Genomic DNA, 27,607 nt, shown 5'->3' with positions numbered 1-27,607 from the left:
TGATTGAATTATTTTTGGAAAGATTAACCTATCCTCCAAAGATAGTATCACAGATAACAGGTGGGAAACCTGGTGGTAGACAAGTTAGGATGCTATTGGGATCGACGCCAAGAGAATTAATGAGGTTCTGAACTGGGATGCTTGTGATAAGAATGCAAAAGAAAGGACAGATGGAAGGAACGCTGTAGTTGAATTATCTGGAGGTTTGTGCATGTGTTTGGCTCTGAGGGGTTTGGAACAGGAAGGAGATCAACACCTTTAATAAACTTTTGAATTCATCCAACATTTATGGAAAGCCAGCCATGTTCAAGACATTGTGCTTTGTGCTAGAGGTGAATGTTGAGGAAAATGAAAATGGCCCTGTTCCCCAGTAGCTGAAAATGAAATCAGAGATATAAAATATGTACTTACTTAACTAAAATGCAAACCAGACTGTCTTAGTTGTGTAGTGCCGTTATAACAGAAATAACCACAAGTGGGTGGCTTTAACAAAGAGAAATTTATTCTCTCACAGTCTAGCAGGCTAAGAGTCCAAATTCAGGGTGCCAGCTCCAAGAGAAGGTTTTCTCCCTCTTTTGGCTCTGGGGGAAGGTCCTTTCATCAGTCTTCCCCAGCCGAAGATCTTCTCAGTGCAGGGACCCCAGGTCCAAAGGACATGTATTTTCCGGGCTCTTGTTTTTTGGTGGTACGAGGTCCCCATGTCTCTCTGCTCCCTTCTCTCTTTTATATCTCAAAAGAGACTGGCTTAAAACACAATCTAGTCTTGTAGATTGAGTCCTGCTGTGTTAACATAACTGCTGCTAATCCTACGTCCTCAACATCATAGAGACAGGATTTATAACACACACGAAAATCACATCAGATGACAAAATGGTGGACAATTACACAATCTGAAAATTATGGCCTAGCCAAGTTGACAGACATTTTTGGGGGACACAATTCAATCCATGACACAGACCATGATGAGGACGATAACGGAAGTACAGCAAAGGGTTATGGCAAGACAGGGGAGAGAGGTATTAATTCTGATGCTTCAACTGGGTCTTGAAGGTCTGAAAGAGGATTCCAAAGTATCTTAGCTCTCATACATGTATCTGGAAAACCAGGAAAGGCAAGTGTCAAAAAAGATAAGGGAGGTGGAACTGCATAGAGAAAGGAGATGTTATTTATTGAGTACCTACCATATGCCAGATCATGAGCTAGAAGTTCTGTACTTAAGGAGATATGTTTAACAGTGTAAAGTGCTGCAAAATTCTCACCAATGAATGTAATCTAAGAAAGGGCCAATGGATTTGGAAATTTAAGGATTAGAGGTAGTTTCTGAGGAAGCTTCAGTATTAAATATAGTGCAGGGGGCATCATAAAGGCTATTTCTTATCTTGAAGACATTCTTAAACTACATCCATGAGACAAAAGCTAAACTTTTCCTCAGTGATTTCTCCTGATAGATAAAATTTATATAAACCTCTGTACAATTTAGTATTTAGCACTCTGGCTGGTCTTAGAAGGCATCACTTGAGAATGTGTTAGTCCTGAAAAGTCTTTGCAAACTTTAAAATAACGCAAAAACGTTAGACTCCTGGATTATTTTATCACAAGTAAAAGACCTCAACACTTACTCCAGCTTCCCTCCTCCTCCTAGCTTCCTCTTTCTTCCTTTGGGCACCCAGCTGGTAATGGTGAGTACATTTGCCACGCCCTTGGCTCAGGGTCAGGGAAGTCCTCGGGCTCTCCTTGGCTCTTTTCCCATATGGAGGGAGATTTCCATGGAGAACAATCCAGGGAAGTGCACACACATACAAACACACCAATTCTTTTCCTGTCCTCAAGGATATTGATGTGCCAATAAACAGACAAAACATACAGTGGTATTCAGGCATATTGTGTCACACACACCCTGAGAAAACATAGCGCAGGAACTCAGTAGTCTAGCAGGAGTGGGGGAGGGATACTATTAATAATTAACATTTAGGAATAATAACAGAATTTGCTAAAGAGAACATCAGAATTTGCTTTGCTATGATGGATAGCATATTACTATAGAAAATGGAAAGGGGTGAAACTTATATTGGGGCTATGTTTAGTTGATATTTGTTGTAGCTGTTTTCTTTTAAGCAATTATTACAACCAAAAACCAAACCCGTTGCTGTCAAGTTGATTCCAACTCATCGCAGCCCTATAGGGCAGAGTAGAACTGCCCCATAGAGTTTCCAAGGAGTGCTTGGTGGATTTGAGTTGCCAGCCTTTTGGTTAGCAGCTGTAGCACTGAACCACTGTGCCACCAGGGTTTCCATTATTACAACAAACAGGGCATAATAAAAGAACATTCACAGATGCTCCCCTTTTATTACAAAGGGGTATTTAAAATTATATCAGACCACTCTGTAATGATTATTTTACCTGTAAAAAACTTGGAAAGACGGGATAAAAAGAAGTTAAAAGGGATAGCAGAACAGAGGAAGAAGCAATTGCTCCTTAACCCTGCAAATGCATACTAGTGCATGAGCGTGGTGAACGTGTAAGTGTGTTTAAAATCATCCGTTCACTTGATCCCTCAATCAACAAACATTCTTTGAGTTCCCATTTATCCCAGGCTGGAGGCAGGGAGATATAGCTGAGTAGAGAAAAGGCATGCAGAATTTTAAATTGAAACGCAACCTTCGTATCAGAAACTAACCAATATAAGTAAGTTTCTCTGTTTTATAGTTTCTTTGCAAATACGTTTATGAGGTGAGTATCAGTGGCTAAGAGCTACTGTGGCTAACCAAAAGGTCGGCAGTTGGAATCTACCCAGCGCTCCTTGGAACCCTATGGGGCAGTTCTACTCTGTCCTATAGGGTTGCTATGAGTCAGAATCAGCTCGACAGCGATAGGCTTTATTATTATTATTATGCGCTAATGTTTTTACCCTTCAAAGCTATTCCCTGTCATTTTGAACCCTAATGCGTGTTCCACTTCCAAGAATACAATAATCCAGCTACTAGATTAATGGTTTTGCAGCTCCTGAGAGTTAGTGTAGAAATTGCCCGGCGTTCCCATCAGACTTTACCTAATGCAGCGATGGGAATCCCCTTTCCTTAAGATTTGAATTGACAGGACGTTTTGCCCTGTCTCATCAGAATCCCTGGGATAGAGAAGGTCGGTGTGTTTGTTTCTCCATGTAAATATCCTCGTGGAACTCCCCAAATGTAGCCCCATCTTAGACCTTTGGAGGCACTGGCAAGATCTTTTCAACCAGTGATGACGCTCAGCAGGGGGAAGGTCTATTGAGACTGGGAGACTTAAACCAGTCTCTTATAAGCTAGCTGCACTCAAGTTGACCTCAATTCATGGCGACCCCATGTGTGTCAGAGTAGAACTGTGCTCCACAAGGTTTTCAGAAGTAGATCACCAGGCTGATCTTTTTGGAAGTAAATCACCAGGCCTTTCTTTCGAGGCACCTCTGGTAGACTCAAACCGCCAGCCTTTGAGTCAGCAACCAAATGTGTTAACCATTCACACCACCCTGGGACTCCAAAACAGTTTCTTAAACCAAAACCAAACCCGTTGCTGTTGAATCAATTCCAACTCATAGCAACCCTATGGGACAGAATAGAACTGCTCCATAGGGTTCCCAAGGAGCAGCTGGTGGATTCAAACTGTTGACTTTTTGGTTCTTAGCTGTAGCTCTTAAGCACTGCACCACCAGGGCTCCAGCCAGTCTGTTAGGGCACAATAAATCTGAGAGTGCTGAGATATATCCCTTGCCAGTTATTGATTTCTTCTTTCTACCTTCTACTTTTATTTCCTCTCTTTGCCTCCTTTTTTCTTGTATCATTTTCTACTTTTTTTCCAACTGGCAACTGTCGCTGACAGGTTTGTGTCTTGCAGGAGTTATCCTATTTTTATCTCACCATGGTTATGTTGTATGAGAAAACAAGGCATTGATTTTTTCTTCCTATTTGCTTTGCAGCATATATTCATAAATATTTGAGTGAAGTGTAACATGCCACCATGTTTACCTCTGAATTAAATAGTTGAAAATTCAAATTAAATTAAGAAACTGATAGGACCTTGGTGATAGAACTCTTAGTCTTGAGTTCTTTTGTTTCCAAAGCAAATATAAACATATGTGCATGATATATGTATATATGGCAATAATTTTCATAATTAAAAAACCTTTGAGTTTTTACTGATAATAAACATTAATTTTTAGAGTAACTGTATGTTAATTTGGATATTTATTCCATGTATTTTAAGAATTCCCCAAAACAAATTTGGAAATATTTATCTGACAAAGATAAAATGTTATGTGTTGACTTTAAAATTCTAGAGAGAAAAATAATAGCTAATTTCACTTTCACGTTATTTTCTACGTAGCATACATTTGTGCTGTATTGTTTTCTAAAGTGTATGTATGTTCTTTTTGCATCTTGAACCTGTGCTCTTGGAGGAGAGGACAAGAATTAGAATTGGTCTGATGTGTGCGTCTAGACTGTTCATTCATTCCTTCATGTTAAGGGTGGAAGGATGTTGGTGAATAACTTGTATTTGTCATTCTGGTTACCATAAACGAAAGACACATAAATGTTTTTAACTGGAAAATATAGTATCAATGGGGGGGGCATTGAACATATGAAACCTTAAGGTTGTTGTAAATGGGTAAAGTATTATCTGATCAGAAAGTATATAATGGCATCATTTTGATTATTAATTTGATAAATTATTATATTATTTTACCATTTGCAGATCGAAGGGACATAGTCTTTTAAAACTATCTAGAGCTATGTATGTATTTTTTAAATTTGTGTATTGTGAGCCTTTACCAAGTAACAGGAACAAGACCTGAAATACTTTGGTTAGTATCAACAACTTTCTATTAGTTAAAGTAAATGGAGCTATTCAGAGTCCCCAAATAAGCTTTTCTTTTTAAACTACTTATTTTAGTGGAAATTTCTTGTAAACTAAGAATTATATATAATAAGAGACATTTTAAAGAACCAGTTTTAGTTTTTTAAAAAGAAATTTCTAAAGGAGATATATTTGTGTTTTTGGAAACAGGGTGGTTGGCCAGTGCAGCATATAGGATGTAAGATCTGTTTGTTCTTTTAGAATTTTGTCTAGAATATAGAGGTGATTTAGTAGATGAAGATAATCATTTAGCTGAAGATATTTGTCAGTTTATTTTAGGTATGTATTGCTGGAATTTAATCACTTATAACTTATTTTCCGTGTGCTCTATATTACATGCATATGTTTGATGCATTTTTGAAATCTGATGAAAAATTAAAATAAATTAATTCCATTTTAAGGTTACCACTGTGAATTACTTTTCAGAACAGATGCAATTAGTTAACATTTTCGAAAGAACACGTTTTTAAATCTTTTGGCTCATGATAACATTATTACTGAAATGCTTGCTTAGATGTCTTAGAGAATTACGTTTAGAATGTTCTGTATAATTTCTATAACTTCATTAAATTTAGACTTGTTTGGGTTTGTAATAATTTGCAAAATGACTTATATGAAAGATGACCCTTGATAACCCAATGGCTTCTAAGTTTATTTCCTAACATGACCAAACGTTTGGATAACTGATTTCCTAACTGAATAATATCTACATTACATGGCAACAAATAAACATTACAGGAGTAGTTAACTGTGTGTGTGGTGAGGGAAGGGTAGTGGTTAACTGGAATTTGAAAGACCATTGGTGGAAATGTCAGGAAACCGGGGTTATTGCCCTAGATCTCGTAGAATAGTTTACAGACATAAGGCAAGTAACTCAACTTGCTCCTATTTTACCACCCGCTCCCTTGATTTTTGTGGTGTATTAAAAAATAACAACAAAACAATTTCAGTATCGATCTTCAAGACCTCTGAAATTCTTTCTTGGTCTAAAATATGAAAACCCAGACTCCAAACAGATTTTCAACCCAAAATTGATATGGATTGTTATGAGAGTCAGTCTTTTAACCCAGATATTTAGGAAATATCGTTCCTCTAAATTTCCAAGTGTGAAAGAGACAACCCTATTCGAAACATTCTCTGCGCTCATGTAAGTTGTTGACCAAAAAAAGAAAATTGTTATGAGATTTATCCTTCAGGTGTAAGAACCGTACAATGAACAAAAATGTGAAAGGGCTCTTTTTGAGGCCCGCTTAATTCTCTTTGGCCTCTGCCGCCATTCTTCCTCCTACTAGGCCTTAATTTTAATAAGTCTGGTAAGGAAAGGCGCAAGTGGTGTGGAGGTGGGGAGCCCATGGCAGCCAAGAGCCTTGGAGTCAAGGAGAAGACAATAAAAATGGAAAAGAGGTAAACCTAGTAAATGGTTCTGTCTGTGAATTATGGAATTTATCAGACTCCATTTGCAGAACTCTCTCCTCTTTCATTCCCATAGCTGAATCCAGTGAGTGTGTGTTATCACTCACTACATTCAGCTCTGGTTTTGTAACTGGCTGAGGTAGGGCAGAGGATTTCCAAGATGGACAATGAAGGGAATAGCAATTGCCTCCTTAGCTCCTTGGACTGGATTTGAGCTATTGTGTTACATGGTTGCAGGGTTTTTGTGATAAACTTTGTGAGAATGGAGTAATGGTGGGGGCAAAAACCAGATGAACTGCTTTCATGACTGTCTTGGGCAAAGAACTGATTATAAAGCAAGCTTTTGGGGGGGGAGGGGCTTAAGAACATACAACTGGGGAAAGGGCTATTGCCACCCAATACTTGTGGGGTTTAGCCCACACACATCCTTATTAATTTGACCAGTGATTAAATCTTTATTTGTAAAGAATATGAAGCCCCAGGAATTTCATCTGACAAGTTCCAGTTGTGGATTTGATGAGAGTAATTTTTGGGCTCCATTTTGTTATTTCAAACAGTAATTAAATCTTCATTAAATAAATAATTTGTAATGTTCTGTTAGTGGATTTTATATAGGTCGTGCTTGACAAAAGTCTGCTTACTTTCATTGTTTCCAGCTTTAAAGATTTAAGCAGACTGACTGTTTTTAGATTTTCCGTTGCTTTTTTTTCCTCAGCATTTTCAATTTTTGAGCTCCAAAAAAGAAGCTACATAAATCAAGATCTCAATTTATATGCATTCTCTATGGCCTAGAAGATTTTCAAAGAAAATGTGATTTTATTCAGAGTACACAGAATATCAATCTATTTTCATGAAAAAATCATAGCTCAGTGTAAAAATTCAAAAAATTAAGCCTTTTTATAAGTTATTTTTCTTCTAAGGTATCCAAAATTACATATTGAAATTAAAAGGCAAATACATATTTTAATGGATGAATAAAAGATTTTTAAAACCGAAATTAATTAAGTAAATCTGAAACTTTTCAATGTATTTTTTTTTTGAAATTTAATTAAATGCTATTAAACATTTTTATAAAAGTAAAACGATTTACAGGTTTAGAGTTCAATGCCATTTAGATGTTAATGTAAAGAATTAGTATCATGCTTCATGCAATTTACATCTTCACAAATTTATGAATAATAAGAACTGTTTAAGCACAAATGTTCCTCAGGTGCCGTGTGCAGTTGTTCCAATGACGGTACTAGTTTGCTAATAACAGTAGATCCACTGGTGGGAACACTTAGAGAAGCAAGAAAAGGAATGCTTGGGATTACCACCTATTGTTATAGAAGCACGTATTGCATTTATGCTGTCTGAGAAGAATGGTTGACTAGTTACTATGTCTTTTCATTATGACTCTCAAATATTCCTTGCTAATTAAAATAGTGGCTAACTCAACAGTTTGCAGTGTCCACAAACCTACAAACCTTCAGGGCGTTCTAACTTAGTCACTTTTTGATTGGAACAAAGAGATGGGCAAGACGTGGAGAAGTATTTCCTTGGGACCTCAACAGGAGCAGCCAGGAGCTAGGCTGTTTAGGGTTAAAAATCATCTGGATGTCAGTGACAAAGCTGACCATGTATTTTTTAATAAATGCATTTTGTATGTGTTTGTGATACGTGATAGAGTCCCTGGGTGGTGCCTATGGTTAATGTGCTCCGCTGCTAACTTAATGGTTGGAGGTTCGTGTCCACCCAGAGGAGCCTCAGAAGAAAGGCCTGGTGATCTACTTCCAAAACAATCAGCCATCAAAAACTCCATGGACCACAGTTCTACTCTGACACACGTGTGGTCACCCTGAGTCAGAGTTGACTTGTTGGAAACTGGTTTTTGTGATATGTGGGGTTTTCTAAAGCATGTGGCCCAGGGCCGGAGCCCCTCTTTCCTGGACCTGTGTGCTGTACTGGCTGTGGAAGCCGCATTAACTATTCTCTCTCCTAGCACCATGTGCAGATGCAGTCACTACTTCCTCAGGACACTAGGGGGAGCTGGTGCAGGAAGGCAGAAATGGCGGCTGGCGTTGAAACTGGCTGGCAGAAGGCCTGTGGGCTCTTGTAAATCTCCCTTGATGGAATCCCAAAAATAGTTTGGTTGGGACTTTTCAAAGGGACTAGAGGCCCTGTGGAAACTCTGGTGGTGTAGTGGTTAAGAGCTACGGCTACTAACCAAAAGGTCAGCAATTTGAATCTGCCAGGTGCTCCTTGGAAACCCCATGGGGCAGTTCTGCTCTGTCCTATAGGGTTGTTTTGAGCTGGAATCGACTCAGAAGGCAAGAGGTTTGGTTTGGTTTGGGGTGGGGAAAGATACTTCTATCCTGTAAATGTTACACTTTTGGAAAGGGTCCAGATATCTTTATTTCCCCCTTGTGAATGTCCTCTGTGGAGGGAGCCAAGAACACAATTTAATCATTGATCCTCTAACACTGGAATCATAAAGGAATTTATTATTTACCTAAAAGTCCCTAGGTGGTGCAAACAGTTTACACTCAACCGCTAACCTAACAATTGGTGGCTCCAACCCACCCCGCAGTATCACGGAAGAAAAGGCCTGGTGATCTCCTTCCATTAAGATTACAGCGAAGAAAATCCTATGGAGCAGTTTTACTCTGACACACATGGGGCCGCTGTGAGTCAGAATGAACTCAGCAGCAACCGGCAACAACAACAGTATTTACCTGGATTAGGGATCTTAGTCATGAATGGATAGAATTCAGAGGATCTGAGAATCTGGTTGAGAAAAAAATTATAACTTTGATTTCACTAACCCCTAACTAAAATTTAGCACTCCCTTCAATTATTAATGTCGGCAAAAAGTGACAGTAGTTTTAGTGTATCTGTGGCTGTGTCATCAATAGGAACCACAGATATTTTCATATCACTACTGTTGTGGCTGACATACTGAAATATCTTTTTTTTTTTTATGACTATTCAAAATTATGGTGGCTGTTAGACCAATGCTGTATCTTGTTTCCAATTATTAACAAAGAGTCACATATTTTCCTGTCATTTTCTTTTTGTTTTGAGATAACTGTATTTCATTATAATTAGTTTTCTTTGTAATCCTATGTATTTCATGTAGCTTAAAACAGCACGCTAAGAAGGAACCCACAGGCTTCATCAGACTGCAGAAGGGGGTCATGGTGGTAGGAAGAGTGAGTTCTGATCTTGAGGATGCTCCATATTTTTTACTGCAGAGGAGCAAGGCCCTGGAGACCATGAGTTACTTCAGGTCACACAGTGGAGCAGGAATTAAAAGTGGTGCCCTTCCTGCATTGTGTGGCCTCCTGACACCTCAGTTCAGATCTGAGTGCCAAGGGAATGAGCTCCTTTATCTTATCCAGCACCCCTTTTGGTGACAGTGAAGGCTGAGTCAGCATGATGGAGTTGAGAGAACCTCTTCTTTGTTTGCAGTTCCCTGGCTCGTGGTCACCTTCCCCCACCTCCCCTCTGCGGAGGCAGTGGCCAGGTGGATGGTGAGGTATGGTCAGCTCCAGCAGTACTTGCTCACAACACCACAAGGCATGTTGCCCTGAGGGTTTACCATAAAGAGAGTTAACCTTCATTGCTGGACCCTGTTTTATTGAGTGAACTCTAGGCAATATGGGTATCCTCATACTGTGGGGAAATTTTTCATCCAACCCAGTGGGCTGTCCTAAAGTAATTTAGGAACTTTTGTTAGATTGTTTCCTCCTCAATTTTAGACTAAGGTGTGCCTGAAATAGGAGTCCTGGTGGTACAGTGGTTAAGCACTCAGCTGCTAACCAAAAGATGAGTGGTTGGAACCCACCATCCACTCTGTGGGAGAAATACGTGGCAGTCTGCTTCCATAAAGATTTACAGCCTTGGAAAACCTGTGGGGCAGTTCTGCTCTGTCCTATAGAGTCACTATGAGTCGGAATCAACTTGATGGCAATGGGTTTGGTTTTTTTAGTGCCCGAAATAGCAATAGAAAAATACAGAATGAATAGTCAACATTTACAGTTTGTTTCTTAGTACCATTTGCAAACACTGTATAATTCTCTTGACAATTCTAACAATATTAATATTATCTCCATTTTGTGGATGAGAAAACTAAGCCCCAGAAGTCAGGTAATTTGCCTGATGTTATTTAGGTATCTAGTAAGTAGTTTTTTTTTTAGTAAGTAGTAGAGATGGAATTTGAAAGCAGGTATTCTCACTCCAGAGTCCATGCCCTGGGCCGCTGTGCTACATGTTCAGTTACTACGTCTGTGTCTTACACCTCAGTTGTCCGGTCTCTTTTACTTCGGTTTGGGGCTGGACTAGGAATCCTTGTATCTGAGATGAAGGTAGCCTTTGGATTATTTTGATGTAGTCTTGGGAGGAACTTTCCCCTGTCTATCAGAGTTGTCTCTGAAAGGTACTGTGTCATTTGGTTCAAAGTCTGTTCGGTTTTAATCCCTTGTTTGTGCATATTCAGGCAATATGGAGAAGGAAAAACATGTTCAAACCCAAAAAGTTGAGTAGTGCTGCAAAAATGCTCGATTTGAATTAACTTCGTCTCTATTTCGAGGACATAACAGTACCTTGGCTTGATCTTTGCTTTTTGAAGTCTTCTCGTCAGCAACATTGGCAACTACTACATCTTAGAAAAGTTACATCTGAATTCTTGTGTTTTGAGAAAAAAAATGTTTGTTAGTGTTTCTCTTCTTGAACACTAGTTGATGGTTTGCCAACTAGTTAAAAGTCTGCAACTCCCAGTGCTGGCTGAGAAGCTAAGCTTGCTATAACCAGTCATCCCCAGATGGCTGGATTCTGTTTTGTACCAGTTTAATAGATTCTCAGTGGTTGCATACTTAGGGTTATGAGGTGTACTGTTCCATTTATTTGTGCCAAGCATACACAGAACATTATTTGATAGGTTGAGACAGATGGTATAGCGCAAACTAAAATGATGAGGGAGAGAAGCAACAGTAAAAAAAAATTTAGAAAAAGGGTGTTTGATTTCCTAATTCACGTTTGGAAAGGAAACTTCAGCTTCTGTGATTGACTAATAAATGCAGTGTTGCTATGTAAGACTTGCATTTGCTAACGTCTGTTTTAACAGATATAACTGAGTAATCGGCAGGAAACAATCTTTTCCTTCGTGGTTGCTGTTCCAAACTTTACGGAGTCTCCTCCAGGTAGAAAAGGTTTGGACCATTGGAAGATGTCAAAAATAGATTGGAGTATTTCAGAATAAGGTGCTTCACCGCCAATACCAAACACAACAGAAAAATTCCCAATTTTATTTTTAAATAAGGAAAAACACACACAGAGATCCATGTGTGTATATATATCCTGGCGGAGTAGCCCTGATAAGAATAATTAATCAGTCCTTGTGCAGCTGCTTCCTGACATTTCTGCAAATTGTTGTGGAAAAATTAATGAAGGTTAGATCAGTAATGGTTTCAAGCTTGGCCAGTGGAAAGTATGACAGTGTTTCCATCAGCAATTAAGTTGGGCTGCTTTCTTTTTTCTATAGGGGAAGTGGTATGATGTGTGTTCTCCACAGGAAATGGAAAACGACAGCTGAGCCGGCTGTGCGCACAGGTATGGAGGAGCACTCGGAGCGCTCGCTCGGCGGGGCTCTCCGCGATTCGCTCTACAGAGTTGCATTTTCTGCATTTTGCTGTAGGAGACAGAGAAATCGCCCCTTAAAAAGAGAGTGAGGATTTTGGAGTTTTATTCAGCTTCCATTTTGGACACATGGATATGCTGTGGACCTAAACTTTGGGAACCAGAAAGTGGAACTTATGACAAACAGAAAGTGAAACTCACCTATCTCGTTTGATTTTTCAAGGCGAAGGTAGCTAATACAGGCCCCGTTCACATCCTGTGCGACCCTATGGGATTTTCCCCAGTATTAGTTACAGTTTTTCCCATAGGGTCACACAGGATGTGAATTAAAGTAAACACTTAACAAGCATGATGAAAAGGAAATTAGCTTTCTAAATGATCCTTTCACTATGCGCATCCTGAGTAATTAGAAACATGGGAAAGGGTCCTTTCGGTGTCTCATTATCACATTGTTACATTATTAATGGGGTATATTAATATTCTTCCCTATTATATATGAAATTTGGTTCCTTGTATATCAAACTAAATTATACAGTTTTTCCTTTTCGGAAAAAAATATTAAAAAGCCTAAGGAATCAGTAAGCCAGTGGTTCTTTGCCTTTTTGGGGGGTACAGAGGAGTGTTTCTAGGCCCATTTAGGACTCTGATGAAAGTCTCCTGAGCCTTTCCCCCTGAAAAAAGGCACACAGATACGTTTTGCATACAATCTGGAAGTTTCACAAATGGCTTAAGTGATCTTAGACCTCAGGCATTTTTCCTAAGATTTGGTTTTAAAAGCTTAAAAAGGGAAACTATTTTTATGGGGAGATAGAAAATTATAGCTCCAGCTATGAAGTGTTAATTCGTTCCAAGTAAAGATTTTCTAAGAGGGAATTTAACTGTGGCAATAGTAATTCCTTCCCTGTTTCCCTGGGCGAACACTTACTTGACCTTGGGAGGGAGCTTATCTACTACCAGAACTCTCAAAACTAGGTTTGAAGCCACCTGCGCCACCTTCTAGCAAGTTGCTTTAGTGTTCTGCCTCAGTGTCACTATTTCTAAACTGGTAGCAACAGTAAGATAACATATGATAACATATATAAGGTGTCTGGCAAATAGCCCATGTTTGATACACACCTCTGCTCTGCTTTTCTTCCTTCCCCTTTTGAGATCTACTTTAAATGCCACTTTTCTTGTACATCCTTTTGCAACTCCGCAAGGCAGATTTTTTTTCCCCCACTTTCCTGTTTGCCTTCTTATATTGCTTTATAAATTTCCTTGCTCTTAAAATTGTGTTATCATTCAGTGCTATCTCAAGGTGTGAGCCTGGAGGATCTTTTATCTTTATTAGTAATGTTTTGCTTATTCTATACATGCTGGGTCTAGCACGATGGTTGTAGGCATTTCCTGTTTATTATATAGTAATAGTCTAGTGTTTATTTGAGATGAAATAATTTGGATTTGGGCTTATAATTGTTATTAGATTGTATTTATGTATTTATTGTATTTATGTGATATTAGTCAGTGCAATGAATTTATGTTACCACTAGTCAGCTCAATGAATAGGGAAGACCAAAGAACAGTTGATGCATTTTAATTATGGTGTTGGTGAAGAATATTGAATATGTCACAGACTGCCAGAAAAATCAACATATCTGTCTTGGAAGACGTACAGTCAGGATGTACCTTAGAAGCAAGGATGATGAGACTTCATCTCACCTACTTTGGACATGTTGTCAGGAGAGACCAGTCTCTGGAGAAGGACATCATACTTGGTAAAGTAGAGGGTCAGTGAAGAAGAGGAAAACCCACAATGAGATAAATTGACGCAGCGGGCTCAAACATAGCAATGATTGTGGGAATGGTGCAGGACCAGGCAGTGTTTCGTTCTATTGTACTTAGGATCACTGTGAGTGGGAACTGACTCAACAGAACCTAGAAACTGTCAGCTCAAAACAGAGGTCAAATTGCCAGTTTACAATCAAAGTGAAATTTAGTGGGAGAACAGAGTCTAGAACTAAAAGTATGTCTTTTCTACCTTTGGTTATAAACCAAAACCAAACCGGACTCGTTGCCATCGAGTCAATTCCAACTCATAGCAACCGTATCGGACAGAGTAGAACTGCCCCTCAGGGCTTCCAGGGAGCAGCTGGTAGATTCAAACTGCCAACCTTCTGGCTAGCAGTCACACTCTTAACCACTGTACCACCAGGGCTCTCTAGAATATTCTGAACCAGAACCACTGTATTTTGACTGGAGTTTCAGTCAGATTAATCAGCAAGTGATTCACACTAAAAAGAAAAAAAAGAAACTATTAAATTTCTAAAATATATTGCCCTAATATCTGAGTCTCAGGAAAACGTGGGCTCGCCAAGCCTTAGTTGTACATGTACATAGTGTTGCTGTGAATCAGAACCAACTTGACAATACCTAACAACAACAAGCCTTAGTTTGTATTTTAAGTTTTAGAATTTGAGGTTAAAAGATAGTTTGAAGGACATACATATCTGCCTTTCTTCAGATTGCTTCTTAAATTCTCACATGCCCTTGCTAATGCTACTCAACTTGAGTTGAACAAAATAGGGCCTGTCCTCAAGGACCTGTCATTCTTCAACTCCCATTTCTTTCTCTCTCTTTCTCTATACCAGCTGTACAAACGATTTTATGGGCAACTTAAATAAAAAATTTACATTGAACCAGATTGTCTTAGTACTTCAGCAACCCAGCAGCAGTAAGCCCTGTTCTTTCTGAACATGATTAATGGTATCCAACCAGTAAGCTATGATTTAGATCCTAGAGCACAAAGACTGACTTTGAGCCAGGAAAGTCTTAGAAAAAGGAAACATATACTTGGCTGCAGGAGGTCTTAGAACAAATTTGTGTGGGAAAAACAGCAGTGAGTTAGAATGGAGAAAGAAGAATGAAGGCGGCAGGATATGGTATCTGGTGGTCTGGGGAAGGTCTTTGACAAATGGGGAGGAGTTGTAATATACGGAGTACTAGGAAATCATGAGTAGAGTACTAGATGAGGAGATACGCAATGGGGCCAGGTCAATGGAAAATACTTCAGAAATAGAACTAAGGATCCATAGAGGGGCTAGAGGTGTTGAGTTGAGTGATGAGGAGGTTGTCATGGTTGACATGGAATATGAACAGAGAGGCTTGTGCCTGTGAGATGCAGATAAAGAGAGGAATTTAGAATATATAAGGAAAGGAAAAAATTACATGTTGGAAATGGGCTAAATTTGGGGGCAAAGAACAAAATAGGGTTGAAGATTTTGCTTAATAAATTATTGGTCGTAAACTCCTCTCATGAGATGCACAACCATTTTTTTGCTCAGGCATTTCCGCCTCCTGGAAAGCCTTGTCTCTGCTTGTCAGAGTTTTCAAGCCCTTATTTAACTTCTACCAGCTGCATAAATATTTCTTTCACAACACTCGCTCATAGCAATCTCTCTTCTACTGTGCTCATATAGTACTATTATAAATGTAGCGGCACTTAATTTATGTTTAAAGTTGTAATTTAACTCTTTACCTGAATGTCTTGTCTCTTCAGTGGACTTCCAAACTTGAGGAGAATCAGATAGTATAAAAAAATACTATCTGTTGTATAACACAAAGTTATGTATACAGAAAGTACTCAAATACATTTTTAATGAATTTTAAAGATAACCACGTTTTTACTATGTCCCTGAAACTTCACTATGTGTGACAAAAGAAGACACAGTCCTTATTATTACAGTACAGATAAATTAGATATTTTGTTTAGAAGACTAGCAATATTATGGGAATTTGGAGTTAGAGAAAGATTGTTTTTGAGTCATCTAAATTTTCTACAATTAAACTTGACAATGTATGTAAAATGTTTAGTACAGTGCCTGACAGAGTGGTTTTCCCATAATTATTTAATATCATCACAATTATTATTAATGTAACCTGTTGACTAGGCCTCCCATCTCTAAAATTTTTAAAGATTAATCTATATTAGTGATGTCTTATTTTCTGCCTCCTATTTTTTTTTATGTGATAAGAATCTGGTTTCAACACCTCAGTTCTTCATGTGAAAAGCATCAATTTAATTGGCAACTCCATGGGACATTTTTTATTTCTCATTTGATGAGACTTTTCTGTTGCATTTGACACTTTCTCCTCCTTGAAATATTCTCCTCCTTTGGTTTTTTGGATGCCATTGTCTCCTTCTCTACACTTTCTCCAGCAACTCCTTTTCAGCCTATGTTCCTCCATCAGCTCATTAAATGTTGCCATGCACAGAGTGGTGTCAGAGGGCTTGTTCGCTTCTCTTTTTACTCTACACAATTTACAAGAACTGAGTACGCTTGTTCTCTTTCATTCTTCTACTACTGTTCCGTAGCAGACGCCCTAGTTTTCTATTTCCATGTATCCAAGTATCTATTAGTTATCTCTGCTTAAATAGCCCAAGTAAACTTTCAAATTTAATGTGTTCAAAATCATATCTTTTCCACAAATCATATATTTTCCTCCTTATCTTTCCAGTAAAAGTTCCACCAGCCTCATAGTCAAAAAGTTCCACCAGCCTCATAGTCATCTCGGCTAGAATCCTGGAATCATCCTTCACTCATTCCTCACCCTCATGCCACATGGACACACATGGCCAATTTCCAAATTCTGTTCATTCTTCTTCCTAAATATCTCTTTAATCAGTTTTCTTGTAAATGTGACCCATCCAATTTCTCATCACATCTCCCAGGACTGTTGCAATTGACTCTTGACTGGTGTCCTTACCTTAAGATTTCATCTATGTCTGGTAAGATCTTCAAACTGCTTCCAAAGCTGTCTTTCTTAAATCTAACCGTTGCCCAACTTTTAATGGCTTCCTGTTGCTTTCTTATAAAATTCAAAATCCTTACCATGTTATGCAAGGTACTTTATTATGTGGACCCACTTTTCAATTCCTACTTCATTTCTCTCATTTCATTATTATTCCCATGTAACTTACACTTCAGTAATACCCAAATCTTAATTATTCCATGCTTCTGTGCATTTGCAGTTGCTACTTCCTCTCTCTGTAATGTCCTTTTCCAGTTTCTCCATTAGGTGAATTTCCACACATACTTCAAGACATAAAGATCGTCTCATTTTCAATTTTACTCATCCTCTCCTTCACCCCCACCCCAGCACAGTTAGCCCCCTTCTTATTTCTGCTGCAACAGTGTTTTGTCCACACTTGACCACATATATGGTATCAAAATACTTTTCACTTATCTGACCCTAGACTGTAAAGTCTTTGAGAATTAAGTATCTAGCAGGTCTGTGTTGGTCACTGGAAATATAATGATGAATAATTATATTTTCAGTGACCAACATAGTCTTGGTAGGTATTCAATAAGGTGATAAAGGAAAGATTTTTTAAGAGAAACTGAATATATGCTCTATTTTTAAAAAGCTGAATTGATCACGAGGCATCCAAATTTAAATATCTTGTGGTTTATAAATTACTGAATTTAAATGATTTAACAGTGTATCATTTCTTACAACACTAATGGGGCAAATTTAAGGAAAGACTATTAAATCTGGGTGTCATCCATGTGCAGATGGTAGAAAAATCTTGAGTGTGAATTTTATTTTCTAGAATCCAGGAGACTGAACAACAGCTACTAGAAAAGAAGTGGATTCAGAAAATGGACCAGTTAAAAACTAGATCAGAAAAAAGACCATGGGCTTTCATTATTACAGATAGACAGACAGAAAAGCCAAACTATCTAAAAACTGAAGAGTTTTTTGTAAGTTTTGTTAGTCCTCATTTACCAATAAATCTTTCTAATGATGGTTATACACAATTTATAATACCTACCAATGATAAAAGTATTATAAATTGTGTATAACCATCATTAGAAAGATTTATAGTGAGCTGTTTCTGTAAAGTCATATGCTTTTATTGTTGTTGTTGTTAGATGCCATCGAGTCGGTTCTGACTCATAGCAGCTCTGTGTACCACAGAACAAAACACTGCCTGGTCCCGCGCCATCCTTATAATCGTTGTTATGCTTGAGCCCATTGTTGCAACCACTGTGTCAAGCCATCTTGTTGAGGGTCTTCCTCTTTTCTGCTGACCCTGTACTTTACCAAGCACGATGTTCTTCAGGGGCTGATCCCTCCTGCACAACATGTCCAAAATATGTGAGACTCGGTCTTGCCATCCTTGCTTCTAGGGAGCATCCTGGCATTCTGGATGGATTTCTTTTATTAGTAGAAAAATAAACCTTCTTTACAGTGTTAAGTTGATCTTCAACTACGTAGTGAGTTTTGTTTCAGCCTCAGGACACCTGACCTCATTGAACTTTAACACACTTTTTAATTGTGGACTTTGAGTAGGCCATGTATTTTGTCTCTCTCTTGCATTTTGAATAGCCTCTTTTGCTATGTGTTCAAGTGCACTAATCTTTTCTTCTGTAGTATCTAAGCTGCCTTTAATGACTAACTTGCCATCCAGTGAATTTTCCACCTCAGATTTTGAGGTTTTCATCTCTAGTATTTCAATTTGGGTCTTTTTTTTTAATGTCTTCCATGTTTCTGCTACTCAACATGCTCATTTTTTACTCTAGCTTGTTGAACGTATGCAATACAGTTAAAGTAACTGTGTTAATGTCCTTTTCTACTAGTTCTGTTACCTGCATCATTTCTGGGTCAGTTTTGATTGACTAATTTTTCTCCTAATTGTGGGTCATATTATCCTGCTTCTTTATATGTCTTGTAATTTTGGATGGATGCAAGAATTTTACCTTGTTGGGCTCTAGACACTTTCGTAGTCCTAAAAGTATTCTTGAGCTTAGTTGTGGGACATCGTTGAGATTCTTGGAAACCTGTTTGATCCTTTTGGATCCTGTTTTTAAGCTTTATTAGGTAGGACCAGGACAGTGTTTAAAAAAAAAAAAAAAATAGGGTTATTCTTTCTCCACTATCAAGACAAGAGCCTTCTTAATACTCTAACCAGTGCCTCATAATTTATGAAATTTCCTTTCAGGTGTTGCGGACAGGCATTATTCTAGGTCCTTTGTGAGCACTGGGCGCTGCCTGCTCTAACACCTTCAAGTGGCTCTTCCCCTGGTCATTGGTAGTTTCCTCTTATGTATGTGCTGATCAGTATTCAACTGAATACTTGACTTGAAATCTCCCTAGTTCTCCCCACGCAGCACTTTCCTGTCTTGTGCTTTGCCCTATGATCTCTAGCCACCTTATCTTCGATGGACTTCTATCCCCATGGCCTCAACTCTAGGAGACAACTGGTTTCCTCCTGAGTTTCTCCTTCTTGTGCCAGTGGCTGAAAACTTTCTCTAGGCAGTAAGCCGGGGCAAATGGGGGGCTCACCTCATTTCTTTTCCTTTTCTCAGGGATCACTGTCCTTTGTTGCCAGGTGTCCAGTATCTTGAGACCCTTTGTTTCATATATGTTGTCCACTTTTTTAATTGTTTTCAGGCAGGAGAGTAAATCTGGCTCTTGTTATCCCATCTTAATCCAAGGTGGTGTCAGGGCCAAATATTTCCATATTTATTTAAGATTCATTACCTTTTGAATTCAAGATGCTGTTAGAATAATTTTTAAACAAAGGATTTAATTTAATGTACACATCTAACATAGAGCGGTCTGCGTAATCCATGTTGAAAGAATGCTTTACAGAATATTTCATATCATGATGCAAGGTATCGTTGGCTGTATCTTTTCTAAACCATTGATCCATTTTTAAATACTTAAAGTTGTGTAATTGAAATTTGGTTGCGAATTTGTGAGACTTTAAAAATAATGGCTCTTTGTTTCTCTTTATTCTTAAAAGCAGCCACATTGTGTGTCAGGGGAAGGAGGGGAAAGACTTGTGACACGTACGAAATTTTAGCCATTTTACAAAATGATAGGGTTTAGAAGATGCAAATAGCGTGGTTTGGACAAATCCACCTACTTAAACTCCTGTTGGTAAGGAGCCAGGTTTCTTAAATTGATCTTAAGCGATCATTTTGCTTTCACTGACGTCTCTGCATCTGCAATGGAACAGTATTTACATGCGTTGCATTTTTAATACTGTGTCTTCTAGTGCCTCTGAGCTCATTCTGTGATGGAATGCTGCCAGATCCGTCTCTCTCTCTTTATTTCTCCTGCCCCATCCCACCCCACACGTCAAGAAAACATCTATGTGTTCCAGAGAATTTCCTGATGTACTGCTCTTTGAAGGTGATGACATTTGTTTACACAGGAAGCTAGGCACTAGATTCTTTTCTTTGGAGACTGTCAGAAACACATTTCCACTTTGGTTTTTCTCAGTATGACATACGTATGTGCCACTTACATATTTAATGTTTGGGAGGCATGGAGATTGATGAACAGTTCCTGATATGGAGTGCTTTTATTGACCTACTTTAAGTATTTAATGTTAAGAAAACATCCTCTTTCCTCGCCACTGGTTTGTTTTGTTTTGTGTTTTTAATGAAGTTCTGGCTTATGGCAATCCTATGGGTGTAGAGTAGGTCTGTGCTCCATGGGGTTTTCAAGGTTGTGACCTTTTGGAAACAGATTGCTGGGCTTTTTTTCTGAGCTGTCTCTGGGTGGGTTCGAACCTCTAACCTTTCACTTAGTAGTCAATTGCTTAACTGTTTATGCTACCCAGGGACTCCTATGTCAATGTGGGGCTGCTAAATTAACTTTTTAAGTTTGATTTTTTTTTAAATCACTGAAATTAAAACAGTTTACATATATTCATTTAATTAAATATATCAACATTTATTTTTATCTGTCCTCCTATATATTAATTATAATTGTTACCATTTATGGAGCGCAAACTTCATGCCAGGATCCCTGTTAGGTACCTTATTTACATAACATTTAGTCCTCACAGTATCCTGCTGGGTAGGTATTGTTATCCCCATGGTAAACCAAAAACCAAACCCATTGCCATCAAGTCAGTTCCGACTCCTAGGGACCCTATAGGACCCTATAGAACTGCCCCATAGGGTTTCCAAGGAGTGCCTGGTGGATTCAAACTGCTGACCTTTTGGTTAGCAGATCCTCGTGGTAGACAGGAGGAAATTGGCTCAGAGATGGCAAGTGATTTGTCCAAGGTCACATTTCTAGTAAGAGGCAGAGCTGATTTTCAAGACTGAGGGCAGGCTAGGTCTGCTGCCCTCAGAGATTTTGGAGCATAGCTTGGGTTTAGTAATGATGATTGCATGTAGTAAATAAAATTTCTGAATGTTAGCTAAGTATTTCTAAAATAAAACACTTATGAAGACACATGTATTGAGAGCCTACTGTATGCTAGATCCTGTTCTGGGGATGAAGGATACAGAGATGAACAAAGCTGACTCCTTTCTGAAGAAAGAAGCAAGGGGAGCAGCAGTTACAGTGCAGTTTGCTAGGCCCTGTTACTGAAGAGTATGTGTGTACTCTGCCAAGAGAGCAATAACAGGATGGACCCAGCATCTTGTGGGGAGTAGGGTTGAAGAGTCTTCTCAGAAGGCTTCAAGTAAGAGATGATACTAGAGTTGAGCTGTGAAGGAATAGTAGGAGGTGGTGACCTTGACTATCCCTGACAAAGTTAAATTCAGAATAGAGACTTAACGTTTGTCTGGGATAGTTAAAGCCAACTCAGGTCCATCTACTAACGATACCTGGAATCTATCCCTTACATGCATTAAGCTGACCGTGAGGCATATGTGCTACAGCCAAACATGCCATATTGCTTTATTTCTGATGTCTTGAGCACATATTCTTTGAATGACCTTTTACTGGGAGTTGTGTAGGCTATAAAAATGAATATAGTTTAGCCTTCAAGAGCATCTCATTTAACAGGGAGAGAAGAACTGTATCCATAGGTTTATGAAAGAAGGAAGCCTACAGTATTCTTTTAAGTGGAATAGCAGTGCACTATGGCACAGTGACAAGGGAAAGATCACTACCAGCTGGGACTCATTATGACATTTATCTATGCATCCCCCATCCATCCACTAGATATGTACAGAGAACTTACTATGTACCAGCCATCATGGAACAGCTGGTACATGAGCTAGCGCTGGTGTCTAGGTAGGTTTTGATAATCATGAATGATGTCAGTGACAAGGGAGATCTGCCAGGTAGAGCTCATGGTAGACATAGAGGAAGATAAGGTTGGGCAGGCAGATTTTGGAGGATCATAAATGGCAGGTTCTAGGGTTTGAAACTTGGTAGGAAATGGGAGTTTTTGAGCAAGAAAACAATAAGATCAGAGATTTTGCTTTAAGAAGCTTCATCTGCTAGCTGTGACGTGTGGGTTAATTTGATGAGGGAAGAGCCTGAAGGTGAGAAGACTCCTTGTAGCTGGCCTTAATTACCCCTGTCAGTTTGCCTAAGGCCTCACCCCATGGGCTTTGGACCAATGGTCACATCCTTTGTACCTCACAGCTGCTGTCCTTCAACTCGTGGGCTCCCTGACCACGTGAACAGTCTCTCTCCCAAGAGTCAGTTTGGCCTCTGGTACTACAGCCTCTCCTACTTCAGCAAAGGGTTTGTCTCCTGGGGTAGTTTTAATTCATTAAAATTGTATGACTATTATACTACACTATTCAATGTATGTGTACACATTGAAGGCACTGTCTTTAGCAAACCTAAGGCCATATAAAAGCAATTCATGGTACTACAGTTTCTTTGAGGGAGGAACTAAATATGATTTTAAAATAGAATTCACTTCAAAAAAGTGACTTATCAAAATGGTGATCATATGTCTTGGTTTGTTGGGAACCAAAATTAAACCAAACTTGTTGCTGTCTAGTTGATTTTGGCTCATAGCAACCCTATAGGACAGAGTAGAACTGCCCATGGTGTTTCCAAGGCTGTAATCTTTATGGAAATTAATGATATTGTTCAATAATTTCTGCATTCTGTTGGATCACCTTTCTTTGGAATGGGCACAAATATGGATTTCTTCCAGTCGATTAGCCAGGCAGCTCTCTTCTAAATTTCTTGGCATAGACAAGTGAGGCGAGTACCTCCAGTGCTGCATCTATTTGTTGAAACATCTCAATTGGTATTCCGTCAATTCCTGGAGCCTTATTTTTTGCCAGTGCCTTTGAACAATATCATTAATATCACACATAGGTAAAATTTTGCTGGAGATAATTTAAAAATGACTGCAGCTGGACATCAACAGGGAACTGTCAGAAATTCAAGCCAGATTCAGAGGAGGATGTGGAACAAGGAGTATCATTGTTGATGTCAGATGAATCTTGGCTGGAAGCAGAGGATACCAGGAAGATGTTTACCTGTGTGAAGGCATTTGACTGCGTGGATCATAAAAAATTGTAGATAACATTGCAAAGAATGGGAATCCCAGAACACTTAATTGTGCTCATGGGGAACCTATACATAGACCAAGAGGCAGTCATTTGAACAGAACGAGGGGATACTGTGTGGTTTAAAATCAGGAAAGGTGTGCATCAGGGTTATATCCTTTCACCATACTTATTCAATTTGTATGCTGAGCAAATAATCCAAGTAGCTGGACTATATGAAGAAAAACCAGACATCAGGATTGGTGGAAGACTCATTAACAACTTGTGATATACAGATGACAAAACCTTGCTTGCTGACAGTGAAGAGGACTTGAAGCACTTACTGAAAAAGATCAAAGACTACAGCCTTCAGCATGGATTATAGCTCAACATAAAGAAAACAGAAATCCTCACAATTTGACCAATAAGCAACATCATGATAAATGGAAAAAAGATTGATGTTGTCAGGGATATGATTTTACTTGGATCCACAATCAACAGCCATGGAAGCAGCAGTCCAGAAATCAAACAATGTGTTGCATTGGGCAAATCTGCTGCAAAGGACCTCTTCGAAGTGTTGAAAAGCAAAGATGTTACTTTGAGGACTAAGGTGCCCCTGACCCAGCCATGGTGTTTTCAGTCTGCTCATATGCATACAAAAGCTGGACAATGAATAAAGAAAACCAAAGAAGAGTAGACACCTTTGCATTACGGTGTTGGCAAAGAATATTGAATATGGGCTGCCAGAAGAACAAGCAAATCTATCTTGGAAGAAGTACAGCCAGAGTGCCCCTCAGAAGCAAGGATGAGACTTGATCTTACGAACTTGGGACATATTACCAGAAGGGACCAGTCCTTGGAGAAGAACATCATGCTTGGTAAGGTAGACAAAAACACAAAAACACAAACCTGTTGCCGTCGAGTCAATCCTCACTCAAAGCGACCCTGTAGAGAGGGTCAGCAAAAAAGAGGAAGATCCCTCCATGGGGGTGGATTAACAAAGTGGCTGCAATAATGGGCTCAAACATAGCCAAGATTGTGAAGATGGTGCAGGACCAGGCAGCATTTTGTTCTGCAGTACATAGGGTCTCTATGAGTCAGAACCGACTCAATGGCACCTAACAACAACAACAGTCTGTTTGGAAGCAGACTGTCACATCTTTCTCCCATGGCATGGCAGGTGCGTTTAAACTGCCAACTTTTCAGTTAGCAGCCGAGCACTTAACCACTGGGCCACCAGGGCTCCTTGCCAGGGATAGCCTGAGTATTAAGTATTAATGGTTCCCCTTTTTACTTTCAAAAGTTTCGTGATTTAAATAATAAATTTTATGAACACCTTGTTTATGGAATGGGTGGCATAAATGGTTAAGTACTTGGCTATTAACTTAAAGGTTGGCTGTTTGAATCCACCCGAAGTGCCTTGGAACGTTGGAAGACACGCCTGGCGATATACTCACAAAAGATCAGCTATGGATAACTCTATGGAACAGAGTTCTCGGACGTACATGGGGTTACCATAAGTCAAAATTGACTCATTGGCTACTGATTTGGTTTTATTTATGAAATATATAAATAATCATATTGTTATTTCTAGTTTTATGTGATTATTTTGTCTCTCAAATAAGCTACACTTGAGAACATGAGTATCTCATACCTTCTTTCTCCAAAATCGGCTGTGTTGCATTGTACTGACAGTGCAGTGGCATGAGGGCATGTATACAGAGCAGTGTGCCTAAAAAACAAACAAACCCACTGGCATCGAGTCGATTCCAAGTCCTGTGTTGGTATTGACTATGATCTAAATGCTGCTTTTATTATGGGGATGTTAGTTAATGTGTTGTTGTTACTGATAGCTGTTGTCTAGTTGATTCTGACTCATAAAGACCCCATGTGTTATCGTGTTATGGAGTACAGTTTTCTTGGCTGTAATTTTTATTGAAGCAGTTCTCCAGGCTTTTTTCTGTGGAGCCACAGGCAGGTTTGAACTACTAACCTTTAGATTAGCAGCAGATCACAAACCACTTGCACTACTCAGGTTCCTCACTTAATGTATAGATGTATCAAGATAATATGTAAGCCTAGAATAGTTGTTCTGTTCTGTGATGGGAGGGTTCAAGGCAAATGTCCACGAGGCAGAACTTCTCTAGGGCAAACATCATGTCTGTTGTTTCCCCACTCTGTACCTAGCACCAAGCACAATGTCTAACACATAGTATGTCTCAATAAGTATGTCCTAACAATGACAACAAATGAATGAATGGCAAAGTCTTGAGCACTCCGCATATCAGTATTTCACGAGTCTCTACCGAAGTCTTTGGTCCATTGTAGGTGGTGAATGAAATATACGTGCAGTTGGGAGGCAGCTCAGTTGTCACCTCAAAGAGTTCATGAGAGGGTAGAGCTAGGTCAGGAGAAACCTCTCAGATTTTCTTGAAAACTGTACTCATAAAGCATCTATTTTCTGAGTAAGCACCTTCCCTAGAAGAAAAGTGGAAGAAGATATCTTCCAGTAAAATTCTGCCCTAATTGGTAAGCCCTGCAGAGCAGTGAATGAAGGTAGGACCCCTCTGTGCCTCTCTTCCACCAAGAGGAAGGGCAAATTCTGGGTGGAAGTTTCCTGACTCTTTTCTGTTTTTCTAGCTTGGGTGGAAGGGGAACTGGTTTCTTAGCATTATACTCTCTGAGGCTTCTTGGAATATTGGGGGGGTAGAATATTGGGGGGTCTTCACCAAGCAGCTCCACAGTTTCATTACCTGCTTAGCCTCTGAAGGCACCTGAATGGTGAATGTTGTTGTTCTAAAATTGACCCTAGTATTAAGCTCGATCAGGAGAGCTTGAGCCCTATTGTTCTATGTACCTTCCACAATCCTCACCTTTGTGGGGCAGTAAATCTGCTTTAGTAGTGGTGTAATTTCATCTGAAATTAAATGGGCTGGCCTGGCCATCACCATGTGTAGTATTCATTTATAATTATTCACAAGTCCTTTGAGCTCTTTACAACTGTGGCGTGATTGCTTAAGCTATGAGCAAATTCTTCTAATTATACTTTATACAGGTTGGGTGAAAATAAACTGGCAGTGTGCTTCTATATGTAATTAAAGTTTGAACTGAAGTTGGCCACACCGTATCATTGTAAACTTGCTTGCAGACTTCAAAAAATCCTTAAAGGGCATTTTGAAAATAGGTATTTATGTTTAAGGGGTTCTTTAGCTTAGAAGTTGAAACCGTTACGAGTTCAACAAAGGTTTTATGAAGATGGGAGAATTTCATGCTTTTCCGGGGTAATTTCAGCTTCCTACCCCAGAAAAGTCAGGGATCATGCAGGGACAAACCCTCCCATATACACCAGAAGCCAGAGAAGAGAGATTTCCTCTTTGGGACTTGGGAAGTGTATTGTGGCCCGTGGGTATAGGGAGGGAAGAATCACTTCGTTACTTTCCCTTCTGCTTTTGTCCTGTCCTGAGTTTTACTGCACAGCCATGGGGTAAAGGTAAATACTGAGTTTATTTTCAGTGCAGGTGTCTCTGCTCTTTTGAATTTTGAAAGGGTGTCTTCTCTTTGTGTCCTGAGTTACTTGTGTACGTGCGTGTGTGTGTGTGTGTGTGCGGTGTGAACAGTTAAGTAAGTGCTTGACTACTAGCTGAAAGGTTGGCAGTTTGAACCTACTCAGAGGTGCCTCAGGAGACAGGCCTGGCAACCTGCTTCTGAAAGTCACAGCCTTGAAAATGTTATGAAGCAGTTCTATTCTACACACATGGGGTCGCCATAAGTTGCAATTGACTAGATGGCACCTAACAAGCATATATATATATACATACACACACGCACACACGCGTACATATAGTTTTGCAGTTCAAATGCATCAGCTGCTCCTTGGAAACCCTATAGGGCAGTTCTGCTGTGTCCTGTAGGTTTGCTATGAATCAAAACTGACTAGACACACCTAAGGATAATATATATATATACACATATGAGTGCTGGTGGTACAATGGTTAAGAGCTCCACTGTTTGAGCTGCTCTGCAGAAGAAAAGACCTGGAGATCTGCTTCCGTAGAGATTACAGCCTTGCAAACCGTATGGGGCAGTTCTACTCTTGTCCTGCAGGGCCACTATGAATCAGAATTCACTCGACAGCAATAGTTAGTCTTTATAAAAGGAGACTGATCCCATGTTGCTGCTGGTGAATTAGAACTGTGAACCTTTCAGTTAGCACCCAAGCGCGTACCCACTGTGCCACCAGGGGTCCTTTCAAATATATATATATATATACACATATAATATATATATATATATTTCCCTCCGACGTTGGTTACATCTGCAAAAGATACAGACAGCAGTTATTTCACAGCAAGCCCTGAGTCTTTGTGCCCACGTAGTGTAGGTGAAGTCTTTTTTCACCCTCTTCTTCCACTAATTATATGCCTTGCCTAGGCAGCTGT

General features: G+C 39.3%; 1 protein-coding gene across 11 annotated transcripts in view; it reads left to right on the top strand.

Annotated features, from left to right (window-relative positions):
• Window positions 1-27,607, top strand: part of HIVEP2 (HIVEP zinc finger 2) — a 238,237-nt gene that overhangs the window by 147,730 nt on the left and 62,900 nt on the right. The window contains exon 3 of one of the 11 annotated variants that reach the window (XM_049902429.1): window positions 11,825-11,892. The exons of the other annotated variants lie outside the window; for them this stretch is intronic. The gene's annotated coding sequence lies outside the window, so the exon portion shown is untranslated. The remainder of the gene's footprint in view (window positions 1-11,824; window positions 11,893-27,607) is intronic. 11 annotated transcript variants of the gene reach the window in all.

This window comes from Elephas maximus, chromosome 1, assembly GCF_024166365.1.
Source record: "Elephas maximus indicus isolate mEleMax1 chromosome 1, mEleMax1 primary haplotype, whole genome shotgun sequence".
NCBI classification, from domain to species: domain Eukaryota; kingdom Metazoa; phylum Chordata; class Mammalia; order Proboscidea; family Elephantidae; genus Elephas; species Elephas maximus.
This window is presented reverse-complemented; position numbering and strand designations above follow the sequence as displayed.